Source organism: Hetaerina americana, unplaced genomic scaffold (assembly GCF_022747635.1).
Source record: "Hetaerina americana unplaced genomic scaffold, ioHetAmer1.1.p SCAF_5, whole genome shotgun sequence".
Lineage (NCBI taxonomy): Eukaryota > Metazoa > Arthropoda > Insecta > Odonata > Calopterygidae > Hetaerina > Hetaerina americana.
Window position 1 is genome coordinate 9,676,033 of NW_027287095.1, and position 18,563 is coordinate 9,694,595.

Sequence of the window (18,563 nt, forward strand, 5' to 3'; positions counted from 1 at the left end):
GACTATGCAGCAGGAATACAGAAACTTGTCACACGTTATGACAAATGCCTTAATTTGCTTGGAGATTATGTTGAGAAGTAGTTTAAAGTATCCTCTTTCAAATAAAATTTTTTATGTTTGTTAATATTTACTTTTGTGTCTTTATTTCACGAACGGGTACTACTTTCCGGATGACCCTCGTATATTTTTTTTATGAAAAAAAAAATATACATATATATATATATATATATATATATATATATATATATATATATGTATATATGTATATATGTATATATATATGTATATATATATATATATATATATATATATATATATGCCTATATATATAAGAAACTCACAAGTTTTCGAATTTTCGGTGGTCCAAGCCACCTTTCTCAAGGAAGAGAAGGAAGGAACTCAAATTTTTTTGTGTTTCTGTGTTTTGTTCTTTGTCCCCTAGTACTCACTTCATATATATTATTATTCACATCAGTTAGACATTCACATAAGTTTTATATGCATCAAAATTATATTTTATAGCGTTACATTCTTGATACACACAAGCATAAAATAATAGCAGACAAAAAAAGGATTAACACAAACGTAAACATAACTCACTTAGATATTTCGGTGGTCACAGCCACCTTCATCATGGTATAAGAAGTCATTTCTTTTACCCTGATGAAGGTAATCGGGATGTTTATGGTTTATATATGTCATGTTTATATATGTTACATCATATATATGGCCTGGTCATCTCTCTGTACAGTCGACTAACTTTATCCTACCTCGTATACTCTCTACGTCCTCACTCGGCATCTTTCACCACCCTTCTTTCGCTCTTTTTGCTTCCCGCCTCAGTTTATTAATTAACTCTATAATTCTTTCTACCTAACTCAGCGTGGGTTTCCCAAATATGCTGATTGTCCGTCAACTAGTAGAAATATTTTCCCCGTTTATGGAATGTGTGTTATTTTCAGTATGTGTTATTAATATAAATTAAATTATTTAAACTTTCTGTATACATTCCTAGAATATGCAATATTCTCACTACACCTCCAGCCACGCAATTCAATAAGAGTTTTTCTGCTGCCGATAGATGGATGCATGATGGAGACGAGAAAGGCCAGACGGCTCCTTTAATTCATCGGTTACAATGATATCCATTGGGTACTTTTCCGTGGAGACAAGACCGTGAATATGGATTGAATGACTTATGGAACTTAAAGCGATTAATCTTCGAACTACTGAGCTGCTATAAACAAGGACTATTCATCGTGGTGCCAAACTTTACTCGATTTTTAATGGAAAGTGCATAACATTTTTATTTTAAAAGGATTTATCTGCACCACTCATGATTTCTGGTGTTGGGGGTGCGAAAATGAGGAGCAAAAATATTCCATTCGAAGAGAAAAAATAACCATACAGATGGATATTTAATTGTCCATTGCAGGAAGGTCACTGAATCCATGCAGAAACGAGGAATTAATTGAATTCAAATCCAGTTTTTTATGATTGACGGTGACAATGTGATGCAACAGCAGTCATCACTTGATTTTCAATAACAAAGATATTTTTAAGCTGTTTATTGTAAAGTTGTGCAAGTTACGACATGATCTATGCATGACATACTGTACGAAAACAATTTTCCAATTAACATTTTACAGTATTAAGTTTTTGTTCAGCGTATATACATGCACTATGCCATGTACTATGCGCAAAGTTTTGCCATGCCGGTGCTAGAAAGGGATGCGGCATAACGTGACCAATAGTTATTATCGCGACAAGATAAGGAGTTGGCTCATTGTGCATTCGCACTCGGATGTAACGATGCAGGCTCGGCTTTGAAAAGCGCTTTTCTCGGCGTCCAACGAAAGCCCAACATTCTCTGACTCATACACATTCCAGTCTGTAAATGCATCACGTGACGCGTGGTTCAGCTAACCGCGTTATCTCGGCTGAAATTAGACATTAAATTTTAAATGACGCTTTTCACGGAACCTTGCACTGGGCGATTTCGTGTGCTGATGTGAAAGGGGATTTTAATTTTACGGGGGAGCCTTTTGGATGGAGGGCCGAGGCATGAGGGCCGCCTGGTCGTGACATTGGGAGGGCGGGCGGGGGGGGGGGCGGCGGGGGCGGAATTCGGGCTCGCGGTTGCACTGCCGCCGACAGCACGGGAGGTAGGGGAGAGAGACGGAGGGTGGAGGCGGGTGGACATCTCGGACAGACAGACAATGGGACACCGTGCAGTAATAATTCAGAATCGCCTTAAGTCACCCACCCCCTTTTCAAAGTCCTCATAACCAAACACCGGTGTGCAAAAAATAAAAAAAATTCGACATATCACCAACCACTCCATAATTGGCACATTTTCGATGGATTCAGGCCGCTCCATTTGAATGCGTCGCCAAAAATGACTACTAAATATTATTAACGGGAGTCCATCGCTTTAGGCGAGTTCTCGATGGACGGAAGAACCGCCAACCACTGCAACTCTCAGCTTCTAGTCCTCTAGCGACTCGGAACTTAAAACCGTAATATCCTGCTCTACCATAAACCTCTCTTCAAATGATTCGTTTTGACTTGGTGTAACATCTATCGTGCAAGAAAGTGTAAAAAATTATAACTTCCAGTATTTTTACTCTTAATTTGTACATAATTTTTCATTTTTTTTGGCATATGATTGTGACAAGGAGTGGCCGAAAGCTGATGCTATCGTACGTAATATAAACTTATGTTTATTGATGCATCCCGCTAACATGGGCACATTCGGTCATATCAAGCCTGGCACAGAATGCATAATATCTGGAGGCTAACTCTATCAAATGCATGAGTTAATAACTTTCCTCATACATTTCAAATAAAAACTGACGCAGTAAAAAAAACCTTGGTAGTTCATGTAAAAAGTAATATCATCATTAAAGATTACGGCGAATAGGACCACGATCTCGACAGCAAGAAAGAAATAATGTCGAAGGACATATGATCAATATGGGAAAAAGCTGGAAAAGAATGTGCATATCCAAATCTTTAGAAAATGAATCAAATATTTCACCGATCACAGCGTACGCGGGCCATCAATACGGACATTCTTCCGTGTAGATGCAGGCCTTATGGGGTACCAAAAATAATCCATTTATTTTACTAAATTTTCCTGTTTTTATGAACATAGGTCAATAGACCCATGCTGTTACATTCAATGCGGAATACGCGAACTACTGACGCTTATTGTCTCGCGCGTTCGATCTGACGTGGCGACAATTGGAAATAAAACTTTTACTTCGTATATACACACCATCTCTTCCTTTTTTATGAACAAATGTGCTTGCTCTTTCACTACGATTTGACTCTTACTTTGCGTTAACTACGAGAGCGTCCCACCCATGGGTTTTCATGCAAAAACAATACAATACAATATAGCAGACTAGAACACGCGTTGAAGAGCTCGGCAACTATCAAAATGCTGTACTAATGGATGATAAATCTTTCTCATGAGCAGTGAGCATTTGTAGATGGCACGCTATGGCTGCAACGAGTGGACCGAAGCAAAGATGAAGATGCAGGGCGAGGGTGATACGCATTTGACGATAATCATGAGCGGTGTGGGGCGAGCGCCAAGCTAAGGCAGGCAGGCTCCTCTAATGCCGTGGACGATCCCACGAGATAAACCGGAAGTGAATCTCCAGTTCTTTCACTCATTCCAAAGGAGGAAAGGCTTCTTGGGGAGGAATTGGAGAATGGGTAAGTTCTCGAGGAGGAAAGGACATAATGTACTGGGGAAGGACGAAGCACAATACAGGAAGGGGTCGATGATTATCGCACTAAGAAAGAGGGAGGAGATATCCGCTTTCCTTGCGTCCCTTTTCCGTCTTATCGGCACGGGCGGAGCGAAAGGAGATCCGTCCCTTTGCTACGACCACGGAAGGCCCGGGGGGGGGGGAGGTGGGGTAGAGGGAAAGGAATAAATAATAATATTCTGGTGCCTTTTCATCCAGTCCCCCTCTTTCTGCGGTTGGGTACGCTGACGGCAGAGGGAGGGCGGTGAAGTGGAAGGGGAGCCCTCAATGGCGGGAGTAAACTGGACGCCGGGTGATGACTCCCACACACATATATTCTTAGGTCTGGTAATCAAGACCTTGACGTGATTGGCTTTCATTGTAAGAATAACAAAAAAGTTGGCGGATATAAATCTGAATAGAAGAGCAGGGGCAAAGTAATAACGGATGCACAAATGAGACAGAACGCTTCACGGGATTGTAAAATAATTGCTAAAGAATAAAAAAAATCGATCCAATTATACGAAGATAACATGAAAAATTTACTCTCGGAGTCGAAAGACACTCAGAGAAGATAGAAGAAACACCTGCAAGAACTTTACGGAAAATGAGAATATGTAGGTCATTAAGCTAATGTAGAGAAATAGAATAAAATGTACAGCATGGGTCATGGAATGATCATAATAGAGGAAGATAGAAAAAGTAATTTTGGAAATAATAGAAAATGGCAAATGGGATAGACATTTAAGAGGAGATTCTCTTCAACTGTTTAGGGAAAGTGGAAAGAAGAGTCCACTGGAGTGATGGTAGGAATTAAGAACTTTGGCAGGAAGACTTCGTTCGGTAAATGTAAATTATCATTCCGAAAAAATATGGAATCAGCAATCTATTAGGATCATATCGACTAATATCAAAGTTTATGCGTGGTCGAGGGGATACTAAAAATAATAAATAACAGTCTAGAAAAATAAAAATAAAATGATATTTAGATGAAGACACCCAAAGACACTAAAAGGCGTGACGTCATGCCAATAATGAGCGCATTCATATAAAGAAACATAGATCGTAGACGGGATATTTTTATTTCGATTCTGCGAATTTCGAAAGAGCGCACGGCAAAGTGAAGTGGACGAAGATTTCGTTCGGTATCGATGATTTTTCGGGAGCTGCTGCGTCGTCGAATAAAGTTTGCGCCCCGGCTTTGGCGTCCATTGCACGCCCCATCATTGAGATCAATGAGCTGTGATCTCCTTGAGCACCTCATTGTCCCTGATTGTTCCATTGAACTCGCCATTGTTCCCAATGGTGCAGCATTCAATTGACGCCAAATCATGGGTGCAAACATTCCTGACGAAGCAGCACCTTGCGAAAAATTTAACACGATTACAACCACACCAGGAAACAAAATTAATAATATCTAAAAGCGTAACATGGTAATTTATTATCAACGTGGGATGAAATTAATTTGGGTACTATTTGAGAAGAAAACGAATACACTGATGATGTGGGTTAAGGCTGTGTTGACAAAAGAAGAATTAATAAAAAGAATGAGCAAATAAAAGAAGTTCGCAATGGAGACGTAAAGAAGATAATATTGGAGACTTGGAGCGTAAAGTAGTATGGACCGGAAAATTGATCTTTATGGAAGACAAGGAGAGTTTGGAAAATTTTAAGATTTGGTCAGAGAGATGGATGAAAAAAATAAACGGATTGTGTGACTTAGTGAAGCGGAGTTGTTGGAGGAATAAGAAAGGTCTGGAAAATTGCATAAAGGGAAAATGGAGAGATTGTGATATGTTGGAACTCCCGGTAGGAAGGAATCTTCTAACTAAGCGGAGAAGAGGGAGGAAAGAAAAAGGAAATTTCGGCAGCATAAAGCGGGTAGAAAATAGGATGCACAGAAGAACAGGAAAGTAGTAGCATAAGAAGAAATACGCCAAGTCGTGTGCGTGTTCTATAGATCAAAGATGAAACGTAACACGTATTCTTCAGGGACCTTCGGAATCCCACCTCTAAATTGGAGACGATCTGTTGCTATGGGAGATCTGTATAGCCAACACAACTAGCGGGGGCAAATAATTTCTTTGCATCATCATTGATTTCACTGTAAATAAGGTTCGCTAGCGGGTCCTTTGGTTTATTTGGTTTTTGAGCGGCATACTCTCACAAATCAAGTAAAATACATTAAAGATATTGAGGAGCAGGTACGTACACCCAATTCCATCTTGACGGAAAACATCGAAGGGGAGGACTATACTTTGACATTATAAACCCAATGACAATAAAAGCATTGAAGGAAGTAATTGAGAGCAAAATGAACGCAAATCCTACACTAGGGTACGTGGTTCCTTTGGTTTGTCCAAACCACACAAACTCCTGTGAAACCCTGCACTATGGGGTCTCACTCTGTTATTTCAAAGACCGACGAATCCCCTTCGCCTTCCACGTGGGACCTTCGTGTTTGCTCGTAACTCCCACAATTCTCTACCAAGCCATTTTTCTTTACGGCTCAACATTAGAATGAGGTTTTTGCTGCGAATCTGTACCCTTTGGTAAAAAGAAGGGTCCTCAAATGTGAGCACCCGGCAAAAAAGCGCGTCCCTTTCGGATATGGCCCAAATCCGGCGAATAGCACGGCCCGAGGACACCACCACCTCGCCTCCACCACCTGGCGCCGGGCCCGGGGCTCCAATCCGGGAGATCACTCTCGACGCCCCGGGCTAATCACAGGCCAGAAGAATCTCTAATTACGAATTATAACGGTTAGGAGCAGCAACGGCTCATATTGCCCTGAATATGTTGCAAGGGTCACTTCGATCAGAAGACGCCAGCTGTAACGTTGGTGAAACTGTTGTCGGTCGGAAGCAACACACGCGGTGAAACCCGGAGGTATGCAGCCTTCACAATCTTCACGCCCCGAGAGCCTTACCACCGTTTTGATACAATAGGATCTAGGAAGAATTAAATCGTACGAGTGCTTGCGCCAACGGAGAATCACTCCTAGTCTCACTCATTGACGGCAGAGAACGCGTTAGGGCGAAGGTCAATCGAATAAATAGAATCAAGAATTGGTTTCTTTTCAGGCACAATGCAATGAGCGATAGACTGGAAAAGATAGTATCAATCTCTCCTCCAAATACCTTATACAGGTCTGTGGAGGTAGTTACAAGAAAAATGAGTCCAGGCACCGGACAAGTTAAGAAAGTTTTTGTTAAATTCATTGAATACGCCGATCATTTTAACACTCTCAGATGCATTGGACTTGATCAGGAAACAATACGCTTATTTATAGTAATCCATTTACTGGAGTTCAAATGAAGGGAGCCGTCGCTACTGGTTATTACATTCCATCAAGCGGAAACGGCACTAATCTATAATAATAAACCTGACAGAAATATCAGCCTAATATACCGATTGCAATTAAGAAACATTATTTATTTGTTAAAAAAATTATTTTATGGACTATAATTTTTATCAATAACAATTGTGGGAATAAACCCTTATTTTAAATGTATTTTGTCTTCTTTATTTACTTTTAAAAGGAAATTAAATGTTTTCAAGACAATGAAATCTAATTTCCGTAAATCCCATTCTGCTCCATTTTGCGACGTAGTTAATTGATTTTAAAAATATTGCAGAGCATTCCGCCCAATGTAGTAAGTGCATCTTTATAATTAATGTTCTTTGACTATTTATTCATGCAAACACAATTGTGAATTAATATTTTTGGCAACGTGAGATAGTTGGGTATGCATATTTTGTCTAGTGCTACGCTGTTATAAGATATAATTGCACATTATATGCGTAAGTGGTACAGAAGCTCTCCGTCCCCTTAAATTAGCCGAAACCTGAAATGATGCTTCTCTTATTTACCGCATGAAGTGAAGCTTTTGTTATTTCCTCGCGAAATTAAAAACGAAACGGATTAGCAGAAAACAAAGCTCCCCTTATTTCATCTTGAAATTCCAACCGCCCACATACATAATGCGAAGTAATGACTTTTTTCTCTCTCTCTAAATAACTGGAAAAGGGCTGAAAATGTTTCAATTAGGGCTCGCACAATGAATGCAATTAAGAGCGATAAACACCTGCCGAAAGTGGGATTCCATTCAACTGCGAAACTCCAATGGTGAAGAATAGGGTCAGTCAGAGGTAGAACCCTGGAGGAAGCTATTGGGAGCACCCAAGTGTAGCGTGCTTTTTTGGGAAAATCACCGCTCACCTACACTTCACAACAACCTAATTTTGTTTCAGACTCCGCCTGAAATCGATTACGAAAATAAAAGATACTGTTTAATTTGGCAGTAAAAAACGTACCTTGGGAAAAAAGCCAGGCGGATTTTTGATAGCGCCTCCAGTTTTATGATCACATCACAAGTTTTCTAAAATGACTGGTGTACACTCAGTGTCGGTTTAAAGCATAACAATCAGGTAATTACGAGCAGCAGGTAGGAAATTAATTTTTTGGCCATATTTACTTATCACTGTTTTTGGGCTTCAAATAACATGCAATGTTGCAACAAGTGTCATAAGCAATATCTAAATAACAAGAAAATAAATAAATAACCACATCATAACATAAACAATGAATTTTTTGTAAATTTATTGGTTTTTCAGACTGAGAATTATGGAAAATTGGACGGAATCATTACTTAAAGTTTCGATAAAAAGAGACGTTTCAGGCGTGGTATGGTGGAATATCATGATTAAATAAAAGTAGCAATTTTCCGCAAAATAAATACGACATTTTTCAATGCAACTACATCACCTGATGATGATGTAATTACATTGAAGCCGGTCGTATTACATTTTATTGTGTGGAAAATTGCTATTTTTACTTAATTAAATCTTGGAAGTTGGTATGAAAACGTAGTTAAGACAATTTTGCTATCATTCCCCCCCGTTCACACTCATGCTATTGGTCATGAAAGTAGAATGGGAATAAATATAACTTTATCAATTACGGTACGGATAGAAAATCACGCCCTGAAGATCACAAACGAAATTCCAAACACCGAAAGGAATTATTCCAAACGTTAAAACAGGATTTCCTGCAATTTTAAGCGGAATACGCCGAGTCCTTTTGCCAAATGTCGACAGACTTTTGGTTTAAAACGCCGAATCGAAATCCTTTCAGTTAAGAGACATACTACTTTCTGCAAATAGTCCCATCCTTCATTTTAAGAACTGAACCCGCACCTAAAAATGCGATTGTAAGAGAAATCTGATCTAATTATGAATCAATTGAAATGAATCTTTTGTTCGGCAATTCTTAATCGTATCCGTGAGAACGGAAAAATACCCCGTTCAAATGAGTACTAGAGCGTCAAATTTATTTTTTTGGAGGTGGTCACTCGTACAGCGGTTGATCACACACCAAGGGATTAGTTTACTTCATTCGGAACGTATTTGGGCATATTGTATTATTATACAATAATGATACGAGACCTGCATCTGCGTATCCTCCCGCCACCCGTATCGCTGCAGAGGTTAGGTGAACGGTGATCTTTCTTATTTTTTGGGGGAGTTAGACGAGGGAGATCGAAAGGTACTCGCGAACGAGTAAGTAACGAAGTACAGTGACTCGTGAAATCCGTTGCCCTCCCTCCCATCGCTCCAGACTTCATTCCGGTATCGGGGTGTCAGCGTTATGAGCGAATCAACCCCAGCGAGTGGAGGTCAAGCGAATTGATAGGCAGGGATATGCTGCGGGGCGGAAATGAAAGGAACTGAGGCCAGGTGACCTTAGAAAAGAATCGAAAGACGCGACTTCGTCGGGCACCACCGTCATAAATATTTCGCCGCAGTCAGCGCATGATGCAGTCCTCTCTCTGAGGTCACTCTCCTGCCCTGTTGCTTCCTGCCTCCACGCCTAGTATAGTGCAGCAGGCGATGCGACGTGCCCGCGCGCTCCACTCCCAAGCGTGGAGCCCAAGGCGGGGGGGGGGGAAGGAGGAGGAGAGAGTTACCAATTGTACCCATTGGAGAACAGCCTTAAATAATGATGATTAAATAGGAATCCCCACACAGTCGCGATGGTTACGTTGGAAACATTTCATGAACAAATAGTATGTAAAATGCGATGGGAACTGTTACATTTTTACACGCATACAGATGAAATAAAAAGGCAATGACATTTTATTAACATCATAGTACTTAAAAAATATCACAGCTTGTGCACACTGTCATCCAGAATACATCAAAAGATAAAACAAACTTCAGCTAAGGGATCTATTTAACAATGAAGCAAAAAAAAACCATACCCATCTAAAAGATGAAGAGCCAATTGAAAGCACTTAAAAATCGGAAATCGGGGGTAAATTTGCATATTTTATCATCTTAGTTTCAACTTTGAAGTCATTAATTTTAAAGAAAAATGTAAGTTATACACAATATGTAAATGTGCTTAATCATTTTACAAATTGAATAAAATGATAAAGATCGGTCACACATTTGAAAATCAGAGAAATTACAAGATCCATGAAAAAAAAAGTTTGAATGATTATAGGGGGTGGATTATGAGCGCTGTGTTCTAGAAAAATGAAATGATACATGCAGTTTTAAAATACTGGGCAACTTGTATAGGTAAGTACTTACATTTGTAGATAGGCATATTGGATGCTCTGCTCATTCTCCAGCGTCGACACACTTCTAGACAAAGGAGCAGGTGAGAATGCAAAATGCATGCCTGACGGAAGGACTCGAACCAGCAACCTATGAATCCGCCATCGTCGCTGATGCCCAGTTTGGCCTGAGGAGAGGCAGTAGTGGCTGCTGTTAGTCTTTTTAGAGCAAAAGAGCGCGATAGAAAGCCACTTTTCCTTTCTTCACGTCGATGTAAACGAAATGGAACCCAAAAGAGAGTAGTATTTACGCGAAGGCTTCACATTACAAATGGGAATAATTGGTGAGAGTGTACTTTCTTCACTCAATGTACTATTTCCGGCTAAAGAAGGGCTGGTTATGGGTCACAAAAATTATTCGAGTGTTTTTCTATTGGTTATCAGCAGTTCTCGATTCAAAGAAAATTATCTAAATATTTACCACGCATTATTTTCGTTTGAAATGAGAAATAAAATAGAAAATTTAAGCAAAAACTGACGTGGCCGGAGCATAACCTTCACCACTTCCAGCTTTAAAGTTTAAAATCACCTAATAATAATATATTAACTTGTCAATTATAAGGCAAATTTTGTTTTAGGCACTTAAATATGGACGAGCTCGATGAACCGATAACTTTTCCGCCAAATGATTCGATAATGTCAAGATGAAATAGTATCATTCATTCCAAACAGTCTGAATACAATCGTTATTCCTTCCGAAAGGCTATTTTTCCTAACAATATTAAAAGTACATGATTATCTTTGGATTTATTTTCATTTCATCAAATAACTTAAATTGTAAAATTATTTTCTCGGAGACTGGAGCTATTAAAATAACAATTTACTTGTACACATTCAATTTTCAGTTGAAAAGGTCGTTAAAGGAAACGTATTTCTCCACATTTTCATCGTAAATGTTTCCTCGACCACCCGGTGATTAATGATGACATTCTGCTGAGATTTTTCCGGCGCTAGATCTCCCTGAGAGATCACTGGTGGCAGAGAGAAAGGATCTGACCTCACCAACCTGCCATGTAAACCTCTTCATGTGTCAGCGCGAGGTGAGTCTACCCTCGCCCATCGAAACAAACTTCAAGTCTGTTAGTGTGGCTATTGAGCTTACGGTGATGCAGGAATTATGCTGTCAGATGACATTAAATACACCTAATTTATATCAAGATTAAGTACTGCACCATTTCAGACGGATCTACAACTACATAGTATCCCTCAAGTCGTCGTAAAGGCGTTTGGTGGGGGATGTTAGGTCACCACCCGTAAAAGAGAATACAACCGCATGCAAAATCAACAAATTCATGCCAACCTACACCCACAAATATATATATATATATATATATATATATATATATATATATATATATATATATATATATATATATATATATATATATATATATATATATATATATATATATATATATATATATATATATATATATATATATATATACATATACGAGGGTCATCCGGAAAGTAGTACCCGTTCGTGAAATAAAGACACAAAAGTAAATATTAACAAACATAAAAAATTTTATTTGAAAGAGGATACTTTAAACTACTTCTCAACATAATCTCCAAGCAAATTAAGGCATTTGTCATAACGTGTGACAAGTTTCTGTATTCCTGCTGCATAGTCCTTCGCCGCCAGCTCATTGAGATACGCGAGGGACCCATCTTGCACAAATTTTTGCATAATGCAGATGGTGTTTAACAATTTCATGAACAATTGTTCGAGAAACATTGGGAAAATGCTCACAGATGTCATCAATTGTGACGCGCCGATCGTTCCTCACGAATTCGTCAACTGAGCTCACCAGTTGGTCTGTAATGACAGACGGTCTCTCCGAACGCTCATCGACGTGTGTGTTCCCCCTCCCCATGTTGAAGTTGCGACACCACCGCCGAACAGACGACTCGTCCATTACATTGTCTCCATACACCTCCTTTAATTGGCGATGAATATCACATGGGCGAACGTTTCTTGCATTGAGGAATTTAATCACTGCCCTCACTTCACAACTGGCGGCGTTCTCAATTTTTTTAAACATTGTAAACAATCACAGAAACAACACAGGCAATGCTAGCGTCACGCAACTTGGCTCAGAGAAGGCAGACAAGCCACTGAAGCTATCTGACCTCGTCCAGCGGCTACTCGCGTCGTCAGCACTTCATGCGGCACGAACGGGTACTACTTTCCGGATGACCCTCGTGTGTATATATATATAAACATATATATATATATATATATATAAACATATATATATAAACATATATATATATAAACATATATATATATATATGTATGCGTATATATGTACGCAAAAACCTTTGTAACTTACACGCATACAAATATGTACATACGTATACTAGTAACTAACATACACATGCACCAACGAATATAAATTATGTCTACGCAACGTTAAATCTTGACCTTACTGGTAAATCAAATGTCTTTAATATTTCTATGGTTACTTTGGTTTCTTTGTGGTATTTTGGGTTTAGTATTATGATTCCTGATTGTACGGGGAAAGGACGAGTATTTGTACCCATCTGTACTGGAATCTATTGCACTGAACCCTCTATTTAATAGTTCATGTCCTGTTCGTCACTATCATTTGTTCCAAAATTTTAAAACTGCGCAATTGTCTCTATTAAGCATTAATCCCTATTCCTTGTACCGATCCGAGATTGTGTCTAAGTCTCTAGAGAGTAGCTCGCGATCTTGTTGGCTCCTTACGTTTATTTCCCTGTATACCACCGTGTCATCAGCAAATAATCTGAGATTGCTATTAACATGTTAGCTTAAGTCATTATTGTACTCGTATGTTAAGAATAGAAGGGGCCATATTACACTTCCCTGGGGGACGCCCGAAGTTACATCTATATCCGTTGAGCAAAACCCATCGGTGGCTACTATTTATTTGTGATTTGACAAGAAGTCTCGTATTAAATTTTGGGCAACAATTTATTTTCCGGGACTTTATCGAAGGCTTTCTTGAAATTAAGAAATACTGCATCAACTTTTGTGTTGTTTTCTCCCGATCTAAGAATATTGTGAATGAATGGACCCAATTGTGTTTCGCAAGATCTGCTCTTCCTAAATCTGTGCAGACTATGGCTTGGTATTTGCATATTATCGAGAAATCTCATAATGCTAACGAAAATAACGTGTTTTAATATTTTACAATATATCAATGTTAAAGAAATGTGTCGGTAATTGGTCGGTTTCTCTCTATCGCCACCTTTATAGATGGGAATTATATGGGCTTATTATATTATATCCAGTCGCGAGGACGGATGATTCGAAGCGTTGATTTACGCCATCCCAACGTGTATTAACCGAACTTGCACGTCTCCTAATGCATTATTATATACTATCAAGTACAATATATGATGCAATATCGCATCCACATGGGGCATAGATATCAAGTGGGTAGAGAGCTGGGCTACTGACCGGGGTTCAATTTCCATGACGCATCCGGGCACCCTTAGCTTCACCTATGATGTGTTAATGTTTCGGGTAACAGGTGTTAATTTCTCAAAGATACAAGTTAGTGTATGAGTCCTTGCAATTTGCACACACGGATTCGCCTGATGATGAAAACGGTGCAGTACTTATCTCTTGCCTGCCTTACCCATTCTAAGAATTTGAACGTTTAATACTACAATTAACACTGAATTCAGAGGACTTTTAACTCTACGCGTAGCTTTCAGAATTGGCTCCAAGATCGACCGAGGAAACTGCTGGCGCCTTGTGAAAATTGACTGGCGCATCATTACACAGGCGTATGAACTTCACACGTCAGTTTAGGGTTCAGTGCTGGAAGAGCTCTACCCTTGCATCCCGAAACAGTCTTCAGGTTGATTGCTGTGGTTGTTGGTGGTGCTGAGATTGAGTCCATATCACGGCCGTATTTTTGCGCGTAGGAAACCTGCGCCATCGCGGTTTTTTAATCGAAAACACGAATGATTGATACTTGCCCAGCTATTGTTCAATTCAGTTCCACGACCCTAGGGTAGATATTAATCATCGATTCGGTTCCCCTGCCCGCCGTTCCCTCCAATGAGCGAGTCACCTCTTGGTGCGAGAAGGATGGAGTCTTTCAAACGGCGGAGTACGACGCGGTTGCAGGGTGGACGGACTTCCGAAAGGCGTCCTCGGATTCCTCGGCGGGGAGAACCGATACCTTCGGACGAACACGGGCATACTGTTCATACTTGCCCGTGCGGACAGTCAATGAATATTTCGTGAGGACGGAGTTTCACACCTTTCACTGCGAATCAGCATGAGAGCGGGTGGCAAAACTTTTAAGGGTTCATAGGAAATTACTAACATGCACATTTTTACAACAATTTTAATCAACTCGACCACGGTTACGACAACATAGTTTCTTCATCACCTTGATTATGGTACAAATGTGTCGAAATTGAAGCCGGAATAATTACTCTTCAGGTACCAAAGGTGCGTAATGAATGCCTGCTTTCATTTTGAAATTGCGATCTACTCAGAACCGCGGCCGTCGGTGTTTGTCGATTGCCGGCGGTTGACCTTCAGGCTTTTCCAATTACCAAGGATTAGATGATTCACCTCAGTTTTGTGATTGGTCAATTACCATGGCATAAGTGTATTTGATGATTGTAATCATTATAATTTTCATTTATCGTTAAAACTTTCATATACAAGAAATAATTGTCCACGTGATGAATTTCTACGCGAGGAATATAGACTCTCCTCAGAGAAGTTTTTAATTTGAGATTGAAGACTTGTTTAGCTAAATAAAAGAAAGGAATTGCTATAATGTTTTGCTGGTACATTTACATATGGACTCCATACTTATTTGGTAAATGTTGGAAATTATAAAATACAAATCATTCCTAAAATACAGCAGTGCTAACAAAGTAAACAAAAGGATAATATAAATACACTTGCCTCTACTACTGAGCGACGACTCTACTCTGTGACTCCACCCTACGTACTCTGACTATGTACTACTGTAAATGAAAGGCGAGCATGGCACATAGGCGAGAGGTTATCGAGTGATCATTAATTTTTTTTTCGAATATTTCATTGTAAAAACATTAAATCTATTGTTATATTGTTTGCTTTAACGTGCATTTAGTTTCAAATTCAATTGATTTGACTCCAGTATTGAGTCAGCGGCAGCCATTTCAGGCTGAACCATGTTCAGTTTGCCTACGGCAGCAATGGAGGTAAAGCGACGAGCATTGAAGTTTTGCTCTTCCCAGAACAAATCGTCATCTGAAGGCTGGCTCTGTGATGCGAAAGGAGGCTTATGTTCTTCCTTAGAGCAGAGCCAGAAGATGGATAAAAATTCTCAAAGAGGGAGCCTATCAATTTCCACGGAAGGTGGACCCGGAGCTCCAGTCCCTGGTCTTAAAGGAAAAAGCATTAACATTGCTGCAGCCATTTTGAGTGAAGATCATCGAATAACGTTAAGATCAATACAATAAATGTTGGAACTAACGTTGAGTGCCGCTTACATGATAGAAACGGAAAAAAGGTTTACGTGAATGTTGTTTTTTGCGCGGTGGATTCCGAGGCTGCTCATACCCGAACCGTAGGATTTTCAAGTGTTTGCACTTGAGGTAGATGTTACAGGATCCTCTTTCGAAGGTTATCACTGCAGATGAAACTTGGTTACATTATTTTGAATGCGAGAGCAAACAGCAGAGCTCTGCGTGGGAATCTCCCCCATTACCAAAAAAAGGCGAAGTGTACATCAGTTTCTGCTGGGAAAGTTAAGGCCATATCATTTTTCGATATTAATACGAGTATGTATGGTGTTTCAATATTTCGCATCAGCACACAAAAACTGCAAGAGGACATACTCTAGGGATACACAGAAAGTTCTCCAAGGCCATAATAATTGGGAAATTTCACATTTCAAAGCAGCAGTCACAAATCAATATAAAGTGTGTTGATAATCACTTTTATAGTCCAAATATAGCCCCATGTGATGTTTTCCTGCTCCCCAGTGTGAAGAGGCACCTTCGTGGAAAGCGTTTTTCATTATCAGAAAGAGGCTCATGTAAACTGAACATGTTTCAACTTGCAACGATAGCCGTTGACTCAAACATGGAGTACACAATGGACTAGTAATATAACATAAAATTAAAATTTTGCACAATAAACAACGCAAATAAAAATCGATGATCACCCATTATTGAACAGTCCTCATATTGCAAATAATTATTAATAAAAACTTTAAAAAATACATCTAAAACTAAATAACTTGCTTATTGAACTCTGAGCCCTGACAACCATTTTCCCTATGCTTTTCTCCATGTCATTTTTGTTTTCTTCCCATCATTCCCTATGTTTTTCTCATAATAAGTCCTGTCATTCGTCTCGGAAACAGGAGTGAAATGGAATTCCCTGCATCTCTCTGTCCATCTAAGGTTTCATCTACATCTACGCATTACCCTGCAAGCCACCGTAAGCATGTGTGGCGGGGGGTGTTGGATCACAAGCCATGGATAAAAAATCACATTACGAAGGAAGTCACTAGCAGTACGTACAATGATTTGATGAAGCTATTCTTTTGCACGAATTTAATTCACTGCATGTCATGCCTATATGCGGTGAACATGTGGTATATATGTATGTGTGTGTATATATATATCGATTATACGGAAACACTCACACCAGCAGTATAATATTGGCGGCGCAATAGAACATAAATTGTGTTCTAGTGTGCCGTCCCAATATTATATAAAAAAACCATAAACACCGAAATCAACCCTAAGGTCGGTTTAGTAGGTGATGGTAGAGATCACCCAGTACTAAGCCCTATACGGCGTGTGAAAATTCACACATCAGGGTAGGGGGGCCAGTTCCTTTCCCTGTGCCGGTTATGGTTTCCCAGGAAGATCTGGTACCCGAAAAATCACATAGCTTGGGTGGAGCTGCAGGTGCCCAGAGTGCCTTGCCCGGGAATGGAACCCGGGACCCTCCGGTCAGCAGTCCAACGCTCTACCCACTGGACTACCGCAACCCGCCAATAATATAATTCTATAAATTTATAGAAAAACCGCATGTTCACCGTATACAGGCATGAAATAATATATAATATAAAATAGTATATATATTATATATATATATACTCACTCGAAAAAATACATTGTATCAGGTATAATTAGTTTGAAACGATAGGGAGCATATTTCGCCAAATTATAATTTTAATATAATGATAAAAATAAGAGAAAATTTTGCAACATAAAAATAATACATCCATGTAAATATGACGATTCAGGTAAGTATTAAACAAGGAAATATGATGAATAATCTACCAAGTAAACAGAAATTACTGCAATTCCGTTAGTTTTCAAATTTTTACTTTCATTAATTCAATTGCCGTTGAATTTTTTGGAGGGCTAAAAGGAGTCAGGAGAAGAGAAGGAAGTCAGTTCTCATTTCACGAAATTACCGAAAGAAGAGATACTGAGAAAGAAAGTACTCGGTATTAAAATACTTCGATATGAGGAGAGTGTCAATATTTATTCCAATTGCTGGTTTCTCTTGATCTGTGTGCGGAGTCCTGCCCTGTGCTCCCCAACTACGCAGGCACAGTCGAAGAAGGCTGAGGGTGTCGGAGGGGTGAGAGGGTTTGGCCAACAAATGAAATACCGCGAGACCTGATTGAGGATGTCCAAACAGTCGGATGGTCTCTGTCGCGCAAGGGTGCGCACGCTCCCGAGCGGGAGTCAACTTCAATTTCTCTCACTGGAGATTGAGATCATCCCGTGGGAACTGCATTCCTTTTTCCCGAATTCCTTCCCGTTCGTTGATTCCCTGCTCTGCAGATTACTTTCGGTACCACGCCTCTCCAGGTACCCGTCAAAGATTACAAATTCAGGAGGAAATTCCGCGTCTCTGTGCATCAGTTAATCGAAAGCGACTTCGCATCGTGGAGGAAAATGGAATGGAATGAAAGACGACGGGAGAGGATGGAGGAGACGAAATATTAGATAACAGGGAAGTGGCAGGGTTTTTGATATTTTTATTACATCCTATTCATCATTCCTTGACAGTTACCTCCATTAAATGATTGCCCATCAAGAGAGACATCCCCAATTCACTCTTCACAGGCATCTCTGTGTGTTTCCATGCCATGAACAATTCGATGAGAAATATATCTGCCTGGTACAGTCTTTAATATGA